The sequence below is a fragment of the Bufo bufo genome, chromosome 11 (assembly GCF_905171765.1).
Source record: "Bufo bufo chromosome 11, aBufBuf1.1, whole genome shotgun sequence".
Taxonomy (NCBI): Eukaryota; Metazoa; Chordata; class Amphibia; order Anura; family Bufonidae; genus Bufo; species Bufo bufo.
The window spans coordinates 12,007,208-12,026,733 of record NC_053399.1 but is presented as its reverse complement, the minus strand read 5'-3'; positions in this window follow the sequence as shown (position 1 = coordinate 12,026,733).

Below are 19,526 nucleotides of genomic sequence, written 5' to 3'. Positions count from 1 at the left end.
ATGCTTATATATTGCCCAGCTGCTAGTAAGGCCTGATTGACATGACCATGCTCGGTCCAGAAAACGCAGCCGTGGCTCCCCTGACCTAAATTGACTGTGTATCATAGTGATTTATTATACAGTCAATCTGATTGTGGGCCTGTTGTACTGTGCGCACATGATAATCTAAGGCTACTTTCACATTAGCATTTTTGCGGATCCGTCATGGATCTGCAAAAACGCTTTCATTACAATAATACAACTGCATGCATCCGTCATGAACGGATCTGGTTGTATTATGTCTTCTATAGACATGACGGATCCGTCTTGAACACCATTGAAAGTCAATGGAGGACGGATCAGCTTTCTATTGTGCCAGATTGTGTCAGGCGGACAGCAAAACGCTGCAGGCGGCCTCCAGAGCAGAATAGAGACTGAACGGAGGCAAACTGATGCATTCTGATCCTTTTCCATTCAGAATGCATTAGGGCAAAACTGATCCGTTTTGGACTGCTTGTGAGAGCCCTGAACGGATCTCACAAACGGAAAGCCAAAACGCCAGTGTGAAAGTAGCCTAAGCACAGTACAACAGACTTGTGACCATATAGCAACTTTCATAAATGAATATGATACAGTCAGTTCAGGTCAGGGGAGCCACAGTCAGTCCAGGAGATGTGGCCGACACATAGGCTGTGCTTCCCAGACCAAGCACTGTTGTGTGAATCAGGCCTAAATATCATAGCTCCTGAGTTTGCCATTTTAGATCAAATTAAGAACAGACATTTAAAAAAAAAAAAAATCTTTATGAAGACAAAAGGTCTTGTTGCTCAAAAGAAAGACCTTAATATATCTCTTGTTTTAAGCTTTAGTGTAGTACGGCAAAGTATACCCAGTACTGTCATTCTCAATCACTCCTTATTAATAGAATGAAAGGGAGTAGGTCATCAATTTTGACCATGGTAACCTGCTGACAGTGCTAGACAGGGGCCGGGACAGAACAAACATACCTTTTGTGGAGCTTTTATCATCAGTAGTGTGAATATGAACTTTTATTCTGCCAGATTCTGCTCCTGCAAGTGACCAAGACACAGGGCTTCACTGTAAGTGCTCTCTTCATTGAGCTGCTTCACAACCCTCTCCTCTGAGTGACAAGTGTAACATCCAACCAAGAGAGCGCTACAGCAGTGGGGAAGGACCATGGGGCTCTAGAAAAGGTCTGTCTTGCTTTCCCTGGCCACTAACTATGACAGACTGTTGTCTTTTAAATAATAGCAGTGTCGATTTGAGTTTCTGGTACACGGAGGGCCAGCAATACGCCCTATTTATTATATTAAGAGACATTTGCACACAAGGGATCAAGGCTGCAGTATGGGAACACCAGTCTTGATAAATCTCCCCCATTGGGATATATTTACTACTGAATATGCACAAAAAACATTTTTACATGCCTTGTACCACATTTATTGTTTTGAACACTTTTTCCGGATTATACGACAAAGGGGCATAGCTTCACTGAACGAAGTCTGGTTTCTCGGGATAGCGCTGTCGCTTAAAATGCGCCAACAATTTGGTACATTTTTTAAAGTAAACTAATCTAACGAAAAGTTGGTGTACTGCGTGAAGATGCACCGGATTTCTCACTCATTATCGGTCACTTTAAGATCATCTGTCTAGAGACGAGCGAATAGATTTGTTCTTGAGCAGTGAGGGGCTGTCTCCGCTGTGAGGAGGTTCCTCTCTCCCACTTGATTGACAGGGCTGGTCCTATCAATCTCATGGCTGCAGCACTCCTTAGGATAGCGATGCAAGCGCAGATGCTCTGCTGCTGCTGCTGACGCAGCGCTGCCACCCAGAAGTGTTCGGCTCCGGAGCCTCTTGCTGCTCACGAACGGTTTGATGAGCGAATCGATTCGCTAATATCTATGGCTAACTAATCCTTCACCTGATGTGAACTGCATCCTGTATATTACTCTTCTATGTGCTTTATAATAAGATTTTTTTCTGACTAAATAAATTAGTATATTCATGATATATGGAGGTGTGGCTCTTTTTTAAGTGTGTTCTTTGTTGGGTTTATTTTTATTTTATTTATTTAATTTTATTTAGCCATGCCACTACTGCTTTTAAACTGCATTAGTATATACTTTGCTAATTTATTGAAAAGGAAAAACTAAAATCCCACAATCACACAAGTATTCAGCCCCTATACTCAGGACTTAGTTGAAGCCCCTTTGGCAGTGATTCCAGCCTCTAGTCTTCTTGGAGATAATGCCACAAGGTTTGCACCTGGATTTGAGGATTTTCTGCCATTCTTTACTGCAGATCCTCTCAAGTTCCGTCAGATTGGATGGGGATGTCGGTGGACAGCCATTTTCAGGTCTCTCCAGAGATGTTCGACTGGGCTCAAGTCAGGGCTCTGGCAGGGCCCCCTCAAGAACATTCATAACGTTGTCTCTAAGCCGCTCTTGTGTTGTCTTGGCTGTCTGCTTAGGATCATTGTCTTGTTAGAAGGTGAACCTTCGGCCCAGTCTGAGATCCAGAGAGCTCTGGATCAGGTTTTGAATAAGAATATTTCTGTAATTTGCTCCATTTAGCTTTCTCTCAACCCTGACCTGTCTCCTCATCTCCCCCAGCATGAGGCTGCCACCACCATGCTTCACTATAGGGATGGTGTTTGGCAGGTGATGGGCAGAGTCTGGTTTCCTCCAGACATGACACTTGGAAAACAAGCCCAAAAAAATCTATCTTGGTTCCATCAGACCAGAGAATCTTGTGGCTCACAGTCTGAGGGTCCTTTAGGTGCTTTCATGTGCTTTTCACTGAGGAGAGGCTTCTTTCTGGCCACTCTGCCATAAAGCCCAGATTGGTGGAGGCTGCAGTGATGGTTGACCTTCTGGAAGTTTCTTCCATCTGCACACAGGATCTTTGGAGCTCATCCACAGTGACCATTGGGTTCTTGGTACCATCACTTACCAAGGTCCTTCTCCCCGATTAGTTTGGTGGGGCAGCCAACCAGAAGATTCAAACTTCTTCCATTTAAGAATTATGGAGACCACTTTGCTCTTAAGAACTTTCAGTGCAGCAGAAATGTTTTTGTCCCTTTCTCCAGATTTGTGCCTCCAAACAATCCCATCTCTGAGCTCTACAGGCAGTTCTTTCCTCCTCATGGCTTGGTTTTTTCTCTGATATGTGTTGTCAGCTGTGTAACTTTATATAGACAGGGCTGTGTCTTTCCAATCAATCACCACAGGGGACTCCAATCAAGGTGTAGAAACATCTCAAAGACGATCAAGAGAAATTGGAGGCCCCAGAGCTAAATATCAAATGTCAGCAAAGGGTCTGAATACTTATGTCCTTGAAAAATTTTAGGGGGACATTTATTGTGCTAAGGAGAACTGCCTTAGCTGCCCATGGCAGTCTATTAGATTAATCCTTTCATTTTCCAAAGGAGCTTTGAAAAATGATGCACGGAATCTGATTGGTTGGTATGGGCATTTAAGCCAATTCTCCTTCACATCGGTTTCGGCAAATGCCCCCTTTGTTTTTGTTTTTTTTATAAATCTGCAAAAATTTCTAAAATTCTGTTTTCACTTTCTCGTTATGGGGTATTGAGTTCAGAATGAAAGGGGGGAACTTTTTTTTTTTATTTAGCACAAGGCCACAACATAACAAAATGTGAAAAAGTGAAAGGGCCTGAAGACTTTTCAAATGCATTGTATGTCACAGTACTATTCGCCAAGGATATCAGTAGTAAATGTGTGTTACATTGAGATGTTTGCCATTTTTATTTATTCTTCCCAGCTTGGGGGGCAATTTCCTCCAGGCTGCTCAGTAGAGGCAAGCTAAAGACACTGGCTTCAGGCATGGGTCTAATGAGCCTCCGTACAGACTATGGACTTGATAAGCAATATTTAGCTGAAGTTGTCATCCTCCTCCTCCTCCTTCACAGCCCTGGATAAGAACAGAAGAATACAGCTGCCACAAAGCATTGTGAGGTCTTTCAACATAAACTCCAGCGATATCCTCCCATCACAAGGTCATAAAACTGATTTATTATAAATACATTTCTCATGTGTTTACAGTGGAAATGTTTTAGTCCTGGGTAATTAGCACATTAGCCATCTCTCACAGTGAGTGCTCTCAGGTGTTGAGAGGAGTGACCAGGCAGTTTAAATTAAATGCAAAGCATTTAAAAGACTAATGGCCTCTTTAAGTTAACCCCTTTGCCCTTCAGACAATTTTTTATAGTGCATCCTGATATATGATGCTTAGTGATTTCATTCCTATTATTCATATACTGTATTTAACATAAGTAGTCTGCATTGTGAGACTAAAGGTGCCCATACACCTTCAATAGCATTCATCTGCAAGCTGTTCTCCCCAACTCCTCCATACACATGCATCCTCAGCACTGGCAGCGGCTCATCTCCCTTGACAAAGGGATCCGGCATTGTATTTCACAGTGGAAAGATGCTCTTGGTAAAGTAAACGCTCACAGAGAGACTTTATAAAGCAGTGTTCTTAACTTCTAATATGCACAGGAAGGTGGTATGCAAATGAGCTCTGTCCCTACTGCTACTGCTTTAAGGCAGCTATCCTATAAGTGAATGTTCGACCTTTTAAATAGGTCTTGAAACATGACTCGGGTATTAAATAAGCCAGCATCTCATCTGCAGACAGCTGTTTCGGGGTGATAGCCCCTCATCAGTGCAGAGCAGAGAGAACTGGCTTCACTGGGTGAGAGGCCTAGGTCAAGATTCGGGGGATACTATATCTCAAATGAGATTTGCCTGGCCTGTAAAACTCCTCATAAGAGCAACTCTCAGCAGCATCTACCCTATTAAACTAGACTGGTGGGGTTGATGCTGCTGATTAAAATGTGAAAATCGGTTGCAGTGTTCCTGCGAAAAATAATTTTATACTTAAAGAGGCTCTGTCAGCACAAAAAAAACCTTATTAAACCAGACATACTGCCTGGTTGCTCATGTTGATTAAAATGATACCTTTCTTTTGTCTGTATGCTAAACAGCTGCAGAGATATGCAGCTGTATTTTATTCACATGCAAATGAGCACATTGGAGCATCAGGGGGTGGGGCTGAATCCTTTGAGGCTTGCTTTGTAACATCCCCTGTGCTCTGCACACTCCCCCCTCTATTGACAGGCCTAGACATCAGCATGGTGAGGGCAGAGCTGTATCCTAGAATGTACATATCATATACACTATTTACTGTAGCCATACCACATTGAGATACCCTTAGAAAGCTAATATACATATTACTGCTTTATTCACAGGTACAAGATATGATTATAAAGACAAAAATAATTCTGCTGTAAGTGGTAACACTACAGCTTAGTGCTAAGTGGTCAGCCTTGCATGTAGAGATCCTAAGTTCAAGTCCCAGGATATACTTATATATGCTATTTTCTGTTGCATTTATCTCTCTCTCATTCAACCCATAATAAAAGCATATACTATAATAAATACCATATTTTCCGCTTTATAATTCGCACTGACGGTACTCGCCTCTCCCTGATCTTCTCTGGGCACCAAACTGCATTGTTGTGACTCCATACTGTGTCATGACGTAGTGCACACGCTTTGACTTGATGCTGCACGCAGTCAGTTCACAGTGCAGTGTGGGCTCAGACAAGATCAGGGAGTGCGACTGTAGGAGAGGCCGCCGGATCTAGAGTAGCAAAGGAATAGGAAAGGTAAATCAATGAATTTATTTAATCTCTGATGGGCATCTGATCTGAGGTCTGACATGGGGTGTCTGAAGGGAGCTTTGATGGAGGTCTGATATAATCTGGGGGTCTGATCTGATATGGGAGTCCGATCTGAGGTCTGACATGGGAAGTCTTATCTGATATGGGGATCTGATCTCAGGTTTGATATGGGGGTCTTATCTGAAGTGTGATGAAGATTAGGGTGTAGTTTGGGGGTCTGATATATATTGAGGGTCTGTTCTGAGGTCTGACTAAAACATATTTTTTTCTTATTTTCCTCCTCTAAAACCTAGGTGCCTCTGATCATAGGTGCGTCTTATAGTGAAGAAGTGAAGAATACGGTAATATATAATAATTATAGGTCTTACTATATTGAGAATAGTGTTTTTATGCTTAGAAACCTAAAACCTATCACTGGATTATTCACAGACACAATATATGATTATAAAGAAATCATAGATACATATTAGCTTTCTAAGGATTAAAAACATTTTCACAATATGATAAGGATATCGATTTTTATTATGGGTTAAATTAGGGAGAGAAAAAAAATCTGAAAGTCTCTCCCAAGATTCAAACCTGGGATCTCTACATGCAAGGCTGACCACTTAGCACTAAGCTATAGTATTACCACATAGAGAAGAATGTTTTTTCTATGCTCAGAAAGCTAACACATATTACCATTGTCTTTATAATCATATATTGAGCGTGTGAATAAAGCAGGAATATGTATATTAGCTTTCTAATCATATCTCATTGTGGTAAGGCTACAGTAAGTAGTGTATATGATATGTAAATTCTAGGACACAGCTCTACCCTTAACATGCTGATGTCAATAGCCCTGTCAATAGAGGGGGGAATGCACAGGGGGTGATTTCAGCAGGGATATTTTATACTACCTGTGGATGCATTTCTGAAAACCTCATCCACATATATTGCAGTAGCGATCGTTCATCCTCATGCAAAGGGGATGATGAAAACGAGCAGCAAAAATGACTGGGCAATTGGCAGGAAGAAACATGTAAATGTGCTCTAAGAAGAACATCAATTTGATTACATTAGATACAGAAGTTAGGTCTTCTGGCTCCATGGCAGACTTTAACAGCCAAGCAGCCAAACACATTAGAAATAAGGATAGGACATATTGAATTTTTATGTGCCCCATCCGTTGTTCTTACAGGAGAAAAGATGTCCTGCCAGAAGTCTCTGGCAGTAGATTACTCCCCTCTCTCCACTAGTTTGTCCAACATGGTGTGCGGCCATTCAGCCAACAGCTACTGCGGGTGCATGGCCAGGGTTACTGACACTTATCGAATGTACATTTACTGCTGTAAAAGTTACAGCAAACAGGGCCGTCTTTACCAAGGGGCAAAAGGGGCAGCTGCCCCGGGCCCAGTTGCTCCTGGGGGGCCCAAGGCAGCTGCCTCTTGAGCCCTGCTACCCACTGCCCCGGGTGTCAAGCTGTCAGCTACACAGGGGTGCTGCCGTGCCTGCCTGCACTGAGTCCAGGCATCATGATCGTACTGTGTTAAAGTTGTGTGTGATCACTTCAGGACCTTAATGACATCATCACCATGTGACCAGTAACCTAGCAATTACTGGTCACATGGCTATGAGGTCATCACAGGTCCTACCAGGAGTGTTGCTGTGGAGCTTTTTTGTGTGAACATTACATAAGAAAAAGGTGACAGGGGCTGTTATGTTAATATACTGTAAACTACTGTATAGTGGTGGGCTGTATACTGTGTGGGGGCCTGTATACTGTGGGTGGCCTGTATATTGTGTGGGGGCCTGTATACTGTGTGGTGGGCTGTATACTGTGTGGTGGGCTGTATATTGTGTGGGGGCCTGTATACTGTGGGGGGGGGGCTCTATACTGTTTGGTGGGCTGTATACTGTGTGGTGGGCTGTATACTCTGTGGGGGGGGCTCTCTATACTGTGTGGTGGGCTGTATACTGTGTGGGGGCCTGTATACTGTGGGGGCTCTGTATATTGTGGGGGGGGGGGGCTGTATACTGTGTGGTGGGCTGTATACTGTGTGGTGGGCTGTATACTGTGTGGGGGCCTGTATACTGTGGGGGGGCCTGTATACTGTGGGGGGCTGTATACTGGGGGGGCTGTATACTGTGTGGGGGGCCTGTATAGTGAGGGGGCTGTATACTGTGTGGGGGCTGTATACTGTGTGGGGGCCTGTATACTGTGGGGGGCCTGTATACTGTGGGGGGGCCTGTATACTGTGGGGGGGGGGCTGTATAGTGTGGGGGGCCTGTATAGTGTGGTTGGGCCTGTATAGTGGGGGGGCCTGTATAGTGTGGGGGGCTATACTGCTGTACTGTATACTGTGGGGGTCTGTATACTATATACTGTGGGTGCGGTATAGTGTGGAGTGCTATACTGCTGTACTGTATAGTGTATAGTTTGGGGTGCTGTATACAGTGAGGTGTTGTATACTGTGAGGTGCTGTATACTGTGGGCTGCTATACTGCTCTAATATATACTGTAGGGTACTGTATAGTGTAGGGTGCTATACTGCATACTGTGGGTTGCTGTATACTATAGGGTGCTATACTGTATACTGTGGGTTGCTGTATACTATAGGGTGCTATACTGCATACTGTGGGGTGCTGGGGTGCACTGTAACACTAGGGTGAGCCGAGCCCTGGTCTCCTTCCTGCAGAGCGGTGCCCACTTCCAGCCTGAGCCCAGCTGCCCAGAGCACTGATCCTGACCCGCTGGAGTCTTCAGAACTGGAAGTATTTACAGTCATTCACTGTACTCTACCAGATGTGTGGATTTTTTGTGTGTGTGTTGTGGTGGAGGGCGTGATTGCCTAAGGTGTGGGAAGGCGGGATCCAGGGGGCCCAAGTAAATTTTTGCCCAGGGTCCAATCAATATTAAAGACGGCCCTGACAGCAAATGTTGAAAACCAAACTATCAAATGGTTGAAGCTAATTATAAATATGCTTGTAGAACTATCCAGGTCGTGTACCCAGGTTATTAGCAAGCTCTTCAACAATTGGCTTCTAGAATGTGTATAACTTGCTGTACTCCACCACACACGTGAATACTATTCTACATTTCCTAAATGATTCTGGCCGTTCATCTTGCATTTACATGTTGAATTTTCTTCTTAAACAAACAGTTGGCTACTCCTAAAGTATGGTCCTAAACCCTATAATTAGTGAAGCAAATGGATCGAGTAACCAATAGGATGTGTGCACATAGTTTATATATATAGTTGTGAGGAATATTGCTCGTTCATTCCTAAAATATGGCTTGGCCAAGGTTCTCTGAGGACAGACATGAGAACTGAAGCTTTACACACCTCGAAAGACTCAGGCCCAAATGGCTCTGTAAAACATCCATCCTCTAACTGAAGTTTATTTTCCAGCATAAGCCTGCTCTACTCTCTGTTTTATAGGCGTATTGTTTTTGGAGACGAAGGGACATTTGCGTGTCAATTGTAATACTCAGATGCAGCCATAAATCCATATTTTACTGCTAACTTGTGTTCCCCCTTGCAATAAATATCAGCCAACAATCAAGTCCTGCAGGGAGAGACAATGGCCCATAAAATTATTTAAGTGCTTCTAAAAACAATGTTTCCTGCTTAAAAGATTTAGCTCTTAATAATTCTTCTTGTGATCATTAAAATAAATTGTCTTTGTTACTTGTGAGACGGATCTCGTTAGACATACGTACAAAGAATATATAAAGCATTTCTGATTTTCAAACAATGGTTCTCTTGAGTTCATGCATTCTAACTCCATGATCGCAATGTGGAAATAATGAAGATTTTTTTATGAAGGATAAAAAAAGAAAAAGTTAATACTGAAGAACAAGGTGAAATAAGGATTTCAATTTGGGATGAATCTTCCTGCAGTAGCACAAAAGCAAATTCAACTGGTCACATCAACAGTGCACACTGTTACTGATGTGCAGTAAAGCACCATTGGTCTCTACAATGTTCCTATGCACATTAGCACAGGCTCAGGAGAAGTAAGTAGTTCGCTTGCCCTGCGAACAAGCAAGTAATTTTACCAAACTGCGGCTCAAAACCCGGGGTAAAAGTAAAGGCTTCTTGGCAACGTTCTTGTCCTAAACTACAAAATAAACATACCTCCCATACCTCTATATTTTCTGAAAATGGACACCTGCAAATTGTTAAAATGCCATTCAGCACTTTATACGCACATTTTCTTTTCTTTCTTTTTTTTAATAAAAAATTGCATAAAAGTAAACATGAAAGCCAAGCAGAAAGTTCAAATATACCACTGAGGACTAGATTTACCTGCACATATAGTCATAAAAATCACCAGAATTGGAAAGAACAAAAATCCAGTTTTAAGCTGGAAATTTTTAAAAAGCAACAACCGATAAAATACAAGGATTACACTCCTTGAAAACTTCTGCTTAGATGTGCAGTTTAGGGTGGGTTCACATCGACGTTATGAATTCCGTTATTGCTTTCCGTTATAACAAAATTCGTAAGACGGAATTCAGAATGGAAACTTTCAGAGGCATTCCGTTTTGATCCGTCATAATAGAGTTCTTTGGGCAAGCATAACGGATCTGTCTGGGTTCTGTCGACAGGACTATCTTTTCCATCCTGCATCAAGGAAACCAGACAGAACCGTTATGCTTGCCCAAAGATCTCTATTAGGGTCCATTCACACGTCCGTTGTTTCTTTCCTGATCTGTTCCGTTTTTTGCTGAACAGATCTGGACCCATTCATTTTCAATGGGTCCTGAAAAAAAATCAGACATTGAGCTGTCTGTTTTTTTTCAGGACCCATTGAAAATGAATGGGTCCAGATCTGGTCCAAATCTGTTCAGCAAAAAACGGAACAGATCAGGAAAGAAACAACGGACGTGTGAATAAGGCCTTATGACGGATCAAAACGGAATGCCTCTAAAAGTTTCTGTTCTGAATTCCATTATAACGGAAAGCAATAACGGAATTCATAACGGTGATGTGAACCCGCACTTAGGGGCAAATGTTTGCTTTTGATTACCCTTCAACTTTGAATATGTGTCTTATTTTAGCAAAGACCAGAAATCAGCAGGATTTAAGTTAAATTTGAGGTCTATGGCAAACATTACTGTACCAGAAGTAAAGGAAATGCTTTGTTTGGAATAGATGAATTTAATAAATGATCTACCATCTCTGGTTTAAATGTTGCATTCACTTTTTTTTACACCTTTGGAGAGAAGGAGCAATAGCTCCATTCAGGACTTTGTTAGGACACTTATTTCATTAGGGGGGGAAATAGCTCAAGTCAAGATGATCATGGATCTAATTGACATGTCAAGTGATGCAATAACAAAAAAAAAGGAGAGATGAAAACAACAGAACACATTCATTGTGACTGCTCACCTTAAAAAGGTCATAAGTGGCTGCCAAGAACGGAGCATGAAGGCACAGTCCCTAATTTGCTTTGAACAAAAATGTCTTCATTAAAAAGCTGCTGTTCATTATGACACTTGTCTGACATATTTACATTTTTACACTAATCCCTTATCTCCTAGAGGGGCGATTAACACTCCATAATAAGCCATGTATATAGGTTTATTGTACTGGAACCTAAGCGTTTCATCAGCAGATTTTTTTTATACTGTATGTAACAAATATGTTCTGCTACTTTTAGAAGATTCGGTAAAAGGCAGCAGATTGGGAGTAAGGAGTGCGACTAATATATACAGTATGTACACACACAGTACTGTGCAAAAGTTTTAGGAAGGTGTGGGAAAAATGCTGCAAAGTAAGAATGTTTTCAGAAATAGAAGGGTTAAGGCCCCTTTCACACGGGCGAGTTTTCAGCACGGGTGCAATGCGTGAGGTGAACGCATTGCACCCGCACTGAATCCGGACCCATTCATTTCTATGGGGCTGTGCACACGAGCGGTGATTTTTTACGCATCACTTGTGCGTTGCGTGAAAATCGCAGCAAACTCTATTTTGTGCGTTTTTCACGCAACGCAGGCCCCATAGAAGTGAATGGGGCTGCGTGAAAATCTTAAGCATCCGCAAGCAAGTTTATAATTAACAAAATGCAAAGTGAATAAACAAAAGACAAATCTAAATCCAATCAGTGGAGTGACTGCCCTTTGCCGTCAGCAGCAGATCTTCTAGATACACTTGTACACAGCAAAAAGCAGCAGCGGCGGTGCAGGGACCAGGAGCGGCGCGCCAGGTAAGTATATTCAATGTGAGGGGCCTGGTATATGGGGGACATTTAATAGTCTTAGATAACCCCTTTAACACTTCTATTTTTTTTTTTTATTATTATTCTTACTTTGCAGCATTTTTTCCTTGCTTGCCAAAAACTTTTGCACACTACTGGATTATATACACCATACTAATACGGTGTTGGACCCCCTTTTGCCTTCAGAACTGCCTTAATTCTATGTGGCATTGATTCCACAAGGTGCTGATAGCATTCTTTAGAAATGTTGGCCCATATTGATAGGATAGCATCTTGCAGTTGATGGAGATTTGAGGGATGCACATCCAGGGCACGAAGCTCCCGTTCCACCACATCCCAAAGATGCTCTATTGGGTTGAGATCTGGTGACTGTGGGGCCATTTTAGTACAGTGAACTCATTGTCATGTTCAAGAAACCAATGTGAAATGATTGGAGCTTTGTGACATGGTGCATTATCCTGCTGGAAGTAGCCATCAGAGGATGGACACATGTTCTCATTCTGTTTACGCCAAATTCGGACTCTACCATTTGAATGTCTCAACAGAAATCGAGACTCATCAGACCAGGCAACATTTTTCCAGTCTTCAACAGTCCAATTTTGGTGAGCTCGTGCAAATTGTAGCCTCTTCTTCCTATTTGTAGTGGAGATGAGTGGTACCCGGTGGGGTCTTCTGCTGTTGTAGCCCATCCGCCTCAAGGTTGTGCGTGTTGTGGCTTCACAAATGCTTTGCTGCATACCTCGGTTGTAACGAGTGGTTATTTCAGCCAACGTTGCTCTTCTATCAGCTTGAATCAGTCGGCCCATTCTCCTCTGACCACTAGCATCCACAAGGCATTTTTGCCCACAGGACTGCCACATACTGGATGTTTTTCCCTTTTCACACCATTCTTTGTAAACCCTAGAAATGGTTGTGCGTGAAAATCCCAGTATCTGAGCAGATTGTGAAATACTCAGACCGGCCCGTCTGGCACCAACAACCATGCCACGCTCAAAATTGCTTAAATCACCTTTCTTTCCCATTCTGACATTCAGTTTGGAGTTCAGGAGATTGTCTTGACCAGGAGCAGCCCCCTAAATGCATTGAAGCAACTGCCATGTGATTGGTTGACTAGATAATTGCATTAATCAGAAATAGAACAGGTGTTCGTAATAATTCTTTAGGTGAGTGTATATATATACAGTACAGACCAAAAGTTTGGACACACCTTCTCATTCAAAGAGTTTTCTTTATTTTCAGGACTATGAAAATTGTAGATTCACACTGAAGGCATCAAAACTATGAATTAACACATGTGGAATTATATACATAACAAACAAGTGTGAAACAACTAAAAATATGTCATATTCTAGATTCTTCAAAGTAGCCACCTTTTGCTTTGATTACCGCTTTGCACACTCTTGGCATTCTCTTGATGAGCTTCAAGAGGTAGTCCCCTGAAATGGTTTTCACTTCACAGGTGTGCCCTGTCAGGTTTAATAAGTGGGATTTCTTGCCTTATAAATGGGGTTGGGACCATCAGTTGCGTTGAGGAGAAGTCAGGTGGATACACAGCTGATAGTCCTACTGAATAGACTGTTAGAATTTGTATTATGGCAAGAAAAAAGCAGCTAAGTAAAGAAAAACGAATGGCCATCATTACTTTAAGAAATGAAGGTCAGTCAGTCAGCCGAAAAATTGGGAAAACTTTGAAAGTAAGGGCTATTTGACCATGAAGGAGAGTGATGGGGTGCTGCGCCAGATGACCTGGCCTCCACAGTCACCGGACCTGAACCCAATCGAGATGGTTTGGGGTGAGCTGGACCGCAGAGTGAAGGCAAAAGGGCCAACAAGTGCTAAGCATCTCTGGGAACTCCTTCAAGACTGTTGGAAGACCATTTCAGGTGACTACCTCTTGAAGCTCATCAAGAGAATGCCAAGAGTGTGCAAAGCAGTAATCAAAGTGAAAGGTGGCTACTTTGAAGAACCTAGAATATGACATATTTTCAGTTGTTTCACACTTGTTTGTTATGTATATAATTCCACATGTGTTAATTCATAGTTTTGATGCATTCATAGTCATGAAAATAAAGAAAACTCTTTGAATGAGAAGGTGTGTCCAAACTTTTGGTCTGTACTGTATATATATATATATATATATATATATATGTTTATTTAAACCATAATAAATGCGCCGCTGCATGTACTTTGTGGCTGCAATACAAAATCAAACACAAGACGCAACAACACTCTGCAAACATGGCCCCACATTCATTCATATAGTGAATATAGCATTAGTACAATTTCTAATCCATACATTCGATGTTTGCAGAGACCTGTTGTATCTTGTTTGCTTTTGAACTGCAAACAAACTGGACTGACAGTCAGCATTTCAGTATACAATATCATTAGATTAATTTATAAAGCAAGTCTCCTGGCAGAGTAAAAAATGGGGTTAACACTATAAGAAATTCTGTACTCCTGCAAATTGACGTACCATTCAGGGTTGCCAACCGTCCAGAATTTTATAGACAGACCGTAAAAATTGGCAATTTTTTTCCTGTGTCCATAAAAATAAATAGATGAGTCCATGTTTTTTTGAGGCTGGTGGTGTTTAATTTGATTATTTTGGTGGTAATTATTAGAGATGAGCGAATTTAATATTTTGACATTCGTTATAACGGAAAAGGGATGGATCCGTTTTGCAGCCCATAGACTTCTATTATGACGGAATGAATAACGGAATGCCTCTAAAGGCATTCCATTATGCATTCCGTCATAGAATTGCGTTATGATCCATGGTAACGGAATCCAAAATGCAATTCACCTTTAACCAACAAAGTGTGAATGAATTTCATAAGCGGAAATTCGCTCATCTCTAGTAATTATCATTTAACAGCTCACAGTAAATGCTGGTAATGAGTTCCGATCAGTATACTGAGCTATAGACATGTATTACTTATAATCTTTAGCATTCATTATGGTTTTCCAATTTGTCTGTAAAAAATGTTGGCTGTCCATAATTTTGGCATAAGTCATCAAGAAAAATGAAACATTCTGGTTGGCAACTGTAGTACCATTATGTTCTTGTTTTGGTCATATAACCTCAGTACGACTTAATAGTATGAAATCTGAACTACACATACACGAGAGCTGTGCCCGTGCCATCAGCAGCAGATGCCAGCTGTACAATACAGCCAACATCCTGCTGCAAAAGCTGGAATCAGAGTTCACCCTGATCCTTACTGTTTACCACTGTAGATGACATTGTCAAATCTAAAGAGTATGACAGAGAGGGCTCAATTTGCAGCCCACCAGCACCCTATGATGCGATGGGATCCCATGGGTGTTTATAGTAGCCGGGAGGTTTTCTGTCCTAGTATCTTAACCCCTTAAGGACTCGGCCCTATTTCACCTTCTGGACTTGACCATTTTTTGCAAATCTGACCAGTGTCACTTTAAGATAACTTTAAAACGCTTTGACTTATCCAGGCCATTCTGAGATTGTTTTTTCGTCACATATTGTACTTCATGACACTGGTAAAATGAAGTAAAAAACAAAAACAAAATTTACCCAATTTCTTTTTAAAAATTGCAAATTTCCAAGTTTCAATTTCTCTACTTCTATAATACATAGTAATACCTCCAAAAATAGTTATTACTTTACATTCCCCATATGTCTACTTCATGTTTGGATCATTTTGGGAATGATATTTTATTTTTTGGGGATGTTACAAGGCTTAGAAGTTTAGAAGCAAATCTTGAAATTTTTCAGAAATTTTCAAAAACCCAATTTTTAGGGACCAGTTCAGGTCTGAAGTCACTTTGCGAGGCTTACATAATAGAAACCACCCAAAAATGACCCCATTCTATGAACTACACCCCTCAAGGTATTCAAAACTGATTTTACAAACTTTGTTAACCCTTTAGGTGTTCCACAAGACTTAATGGAAAATAGAGATACAATTTCAAAATTTCACTTTTTTGGCAGATTTTCCATTTTAATAATTTTTTTCCAGTTACAAAGCAAGGGTTAACAGCCAAACCAAACTCAATATTTATGGCCCTGATTCTGTAGTTTACAGAAACACCCCATATGTGGTCGTAAACTACTGTACGGGCACACGGCAGGGCGAAGAAGGAAAGGAATGCCATACAGTTTTTGGAAGGCAGGTTTTGTTGGACTGTTTTTTTTGACACCATCTCCCATTTGAAGCCCCCCTGATGCACCCCTAGAGTAGAAACTCCATAAAAGTGAACCCATCTAAGAAACTACACCCCTCAAGGTATTCAAAACTGATTTTACAAATGTCGTTAACCCTTTAGGTGTTCCACAAGAGTTATTGGCAAATGGAGATGAAATTTTAGAATTTAAATTTTTGGGCAAATTTTCCATTTTAATCCATTTTTCACAGTAACATAGCAAGGGTTAACCACCAAACAAAACTCAATATTTATGGCCCTGATTCTGTAGTTTACAGAAACACCCCATATGTGGTCGTAAACAACTGTACGGGCACACGGCAGGGCGCAGAAGGAATGCATTGGCTGTATGAGTAATACTGTGTGTATTACTTATACAGCTTCCGGCCTGTGAGATCCAGGGGGCTGGATCTCACAGGCTCGTCACCGGAAGGCAGCGCAGATGCCTCAGGAAGGCATCGCGTGACCCCCCCTGTGTCGGTGATCGCCGCAAACCGCAGGTCAATTCAGACCTGCGGTTTGCGGCTTTTACCTGGTGCGGCGGCGGTGGTGCCATCGGGTCCCTATGGGGCTGTGGGGGGGACCCGATGGAACCACCGCCGCCGCACCAGGTAAAAGCTGCAAACCGCAGGTCTGAATTGACCTGCGGTTTGCGGCGATCACCGACACAGGGGGGGTCATGGGACCCCCCCGCGCATTTAACCGAAGTGCCTGCTCAATGATTTGAGCAGGCACCTTGTTCCGATCACCGCCCGCCGGTGATCGGAACAACACATGACATACCGGTACGTCATGGGTCCTTAAGGACTCGGGAACCATGCTGTACCGATACGTCATGGGTACCTAAGGGGTTAAAGAGTTTGTCTCATCTCAGACAATCGGGGCAACACGATTACGCGGCCACCACTCCCATTCACTTCTATGAGCCCGACAGAAATAGCCGAGCCAGTGCTTGGCTATTTTCGGCGGCCACATAGAAAATGTATGGAGGGCGGCTGTGCATGTGCAGTGCGCCCTCCGCCAATTTCGGCGCTCCATTCTCTATATAGCTGTGGGTACCACCTCCTAGCGATATGCCCCCATTGTCTGAGTTGTGAAAAACCCTTTAAGAAAGGACTTATAATCAAGTTGTGCTGTACTTGGCAACGCTAGTAACTGGGGAGTTTCTACATTTTAAATTGAAAAGCTTTCATGAAGCCATATAAATATACTGGAAAAACGTATTGGAACACACCTTAAGCTACGTTCACATTTTTTCGGGGCCTACGTCACAGAGTTTGTCAAGAATAGTGTAGACTTTTTTTTCTCAGCTAAAAAAAACCTTCTCCCGAACGGAAACCTAACAGATCCCATTATAGTCAATGGCTCCTGTTAGGCTCTGTTCCTGTCAGTTATGTGCCGAATCCGATACTTAAATAGCGCTGAAATAAATAGCGCTGATGTGAAAGCGCCCTTAACAATTGAATTCACACATTTCATTCAGTGCCATTGTGACAGGTGTAAAATCTTTCCCCTAGCTCTGCATTCGCCTTTACAGAAGTTTTTAAAAGAATGGTTCATTCTAAAGACCTCACTGATCCAGCGTGGTCCTGTAATAGGATGCCACCGTTCCAACAAGTTAGTTCCTGAAATTTCTTCCCTCCTAGATATTCCACCATGAACTGTGGTATTATTGCAAAGTGGAAGCATTTAGGAACCACAGTAACTCAGCTACAAAGTGCAGCTCATGTAAAATTACAGAGCGGGGTCACCAAGTGCCGAGGCACATAGCGTATAAAAGTCACCAACGCTCTGCAAAATCCAAACCTCCTCTGGCATTAACATCAGCATAGCAACTGTGCTGTGCCAGGAGCTTCATGATATGGGTTTCCATGGTTGAGCACCTGCATGCAAGCCTTACATCCTAAAGCACAATTTGGTTGGAGTAGTGTAAGACATGCCGCCACCGGAATCTGGAGCAGTGGGAACGGGTTTTGCAGTGTTCTCTATCTGGCAGTCTGATGGACGAGTTTGGGTTTGCTGAATACCAGGAGAATGTTATCTGCCTGACCGTAGGGGTGGGCGATATGGCCTAAAATCTATATTGCGATATCATTTTATATTGCGATATATTGTTTTCTATATTGGGGGGGGGGTGTTTAAACTTTTTTTTTTTTTACTTTTTATTTAATAACTTTTAGCCTTCCTAAGGGCTAGAACCCTTGTCATATTCACCCTAATAGAGCTCTATTAGGGTGAATAGGACTTTACACTCTCCCTGCTGCCCTGTGCTTTGTGCACACAACAGCAGGGAGCTGACCATGGCAGCCAGCCTCTCATATGCCCCCCAGCGTCTCATGTGCCCCTTAGCCTCTGATCCGCTCCCCAGCCTCTGATCCGCGCCACCCTCTTGTGCCCCCCCAGCCTCTCATGTGCCCCCCCCCAGCCTCTGATCCGCCCCCCCAGCCTCTCCCTCTTATCAGCCCCCTCTGGTAACTAAACCCACCCCCCCTCCCTCCCCAGTATTAATCATTGGTGGCAGTGGCCACAGGGTCCCCCTCCTTACCCCCATCATTGGTGGCAGTGGGCAGTTCCGATCGGAGTCCCAGCAGTGTAATGCTGGGGCTCCAATCGGTTACCATGGCAGCCAGGAGTCACGCTACTGAAGTCCTGGCTGCGATGGTATGTTAGTGAGCAGCATTATACTCACGTGCGCCGTGGCCGCCGGTCGCTCCTTCTTCTCATAGGTCTGTGCGGCGCATTGCTAATGCTATAAGCATAGCATTAGCAATGCGCCGCACAGACAGAAGAAGGAGCGACCGGCGGCCACAGCGCACGTGAGTATAAGGCTGTTCACTAACATACCATCGCAGCCAGGACTTCAGTAGCGTGACTCCTGGCTGCCATGGTAACCAATTGGAGCCCCAGCATTACACTGCTGGGACTCCGATCGGAACTGCCCACTGCCACCAATGATGGGGGGGGGGGGACACCCTGTGGGATATGGCCGGCACATTCATTGGTGGCGCAGTGGCCACAGTCCCTCCCCAACTCCTCTGTCCTTATGTCCTTACTGGTGTTCAGCGGCAGCCGCGCACAGTGGGGAGGGAGGGACTCCCTCCTTCTCCACTGTGTCGGCTCAGGAGAAAATGGTGCGCGCATAGAGCGCGATCATATCGCGGTCCGGCAATATGGCGAAAATCCATATCGTGGCCCAAAATCATATTGCATATATCGCCCACCCCTACCTGACCGCACCAACTGTTTGGTGGAGGATGGAGAACGCTATGGGTGTGTTTTTCAGGTCGGCCTAGGCCTCGTAGATCCAATAAGATAAATCTTAATACTTCAGCAAACCACAATTATATGCTTCCAACTTTTGTGTGAACAGTTTGGGGAAAGGGCATTTTCTGTTCCAGTGTGACTGACACACTGCACAAAACGGGTCCAA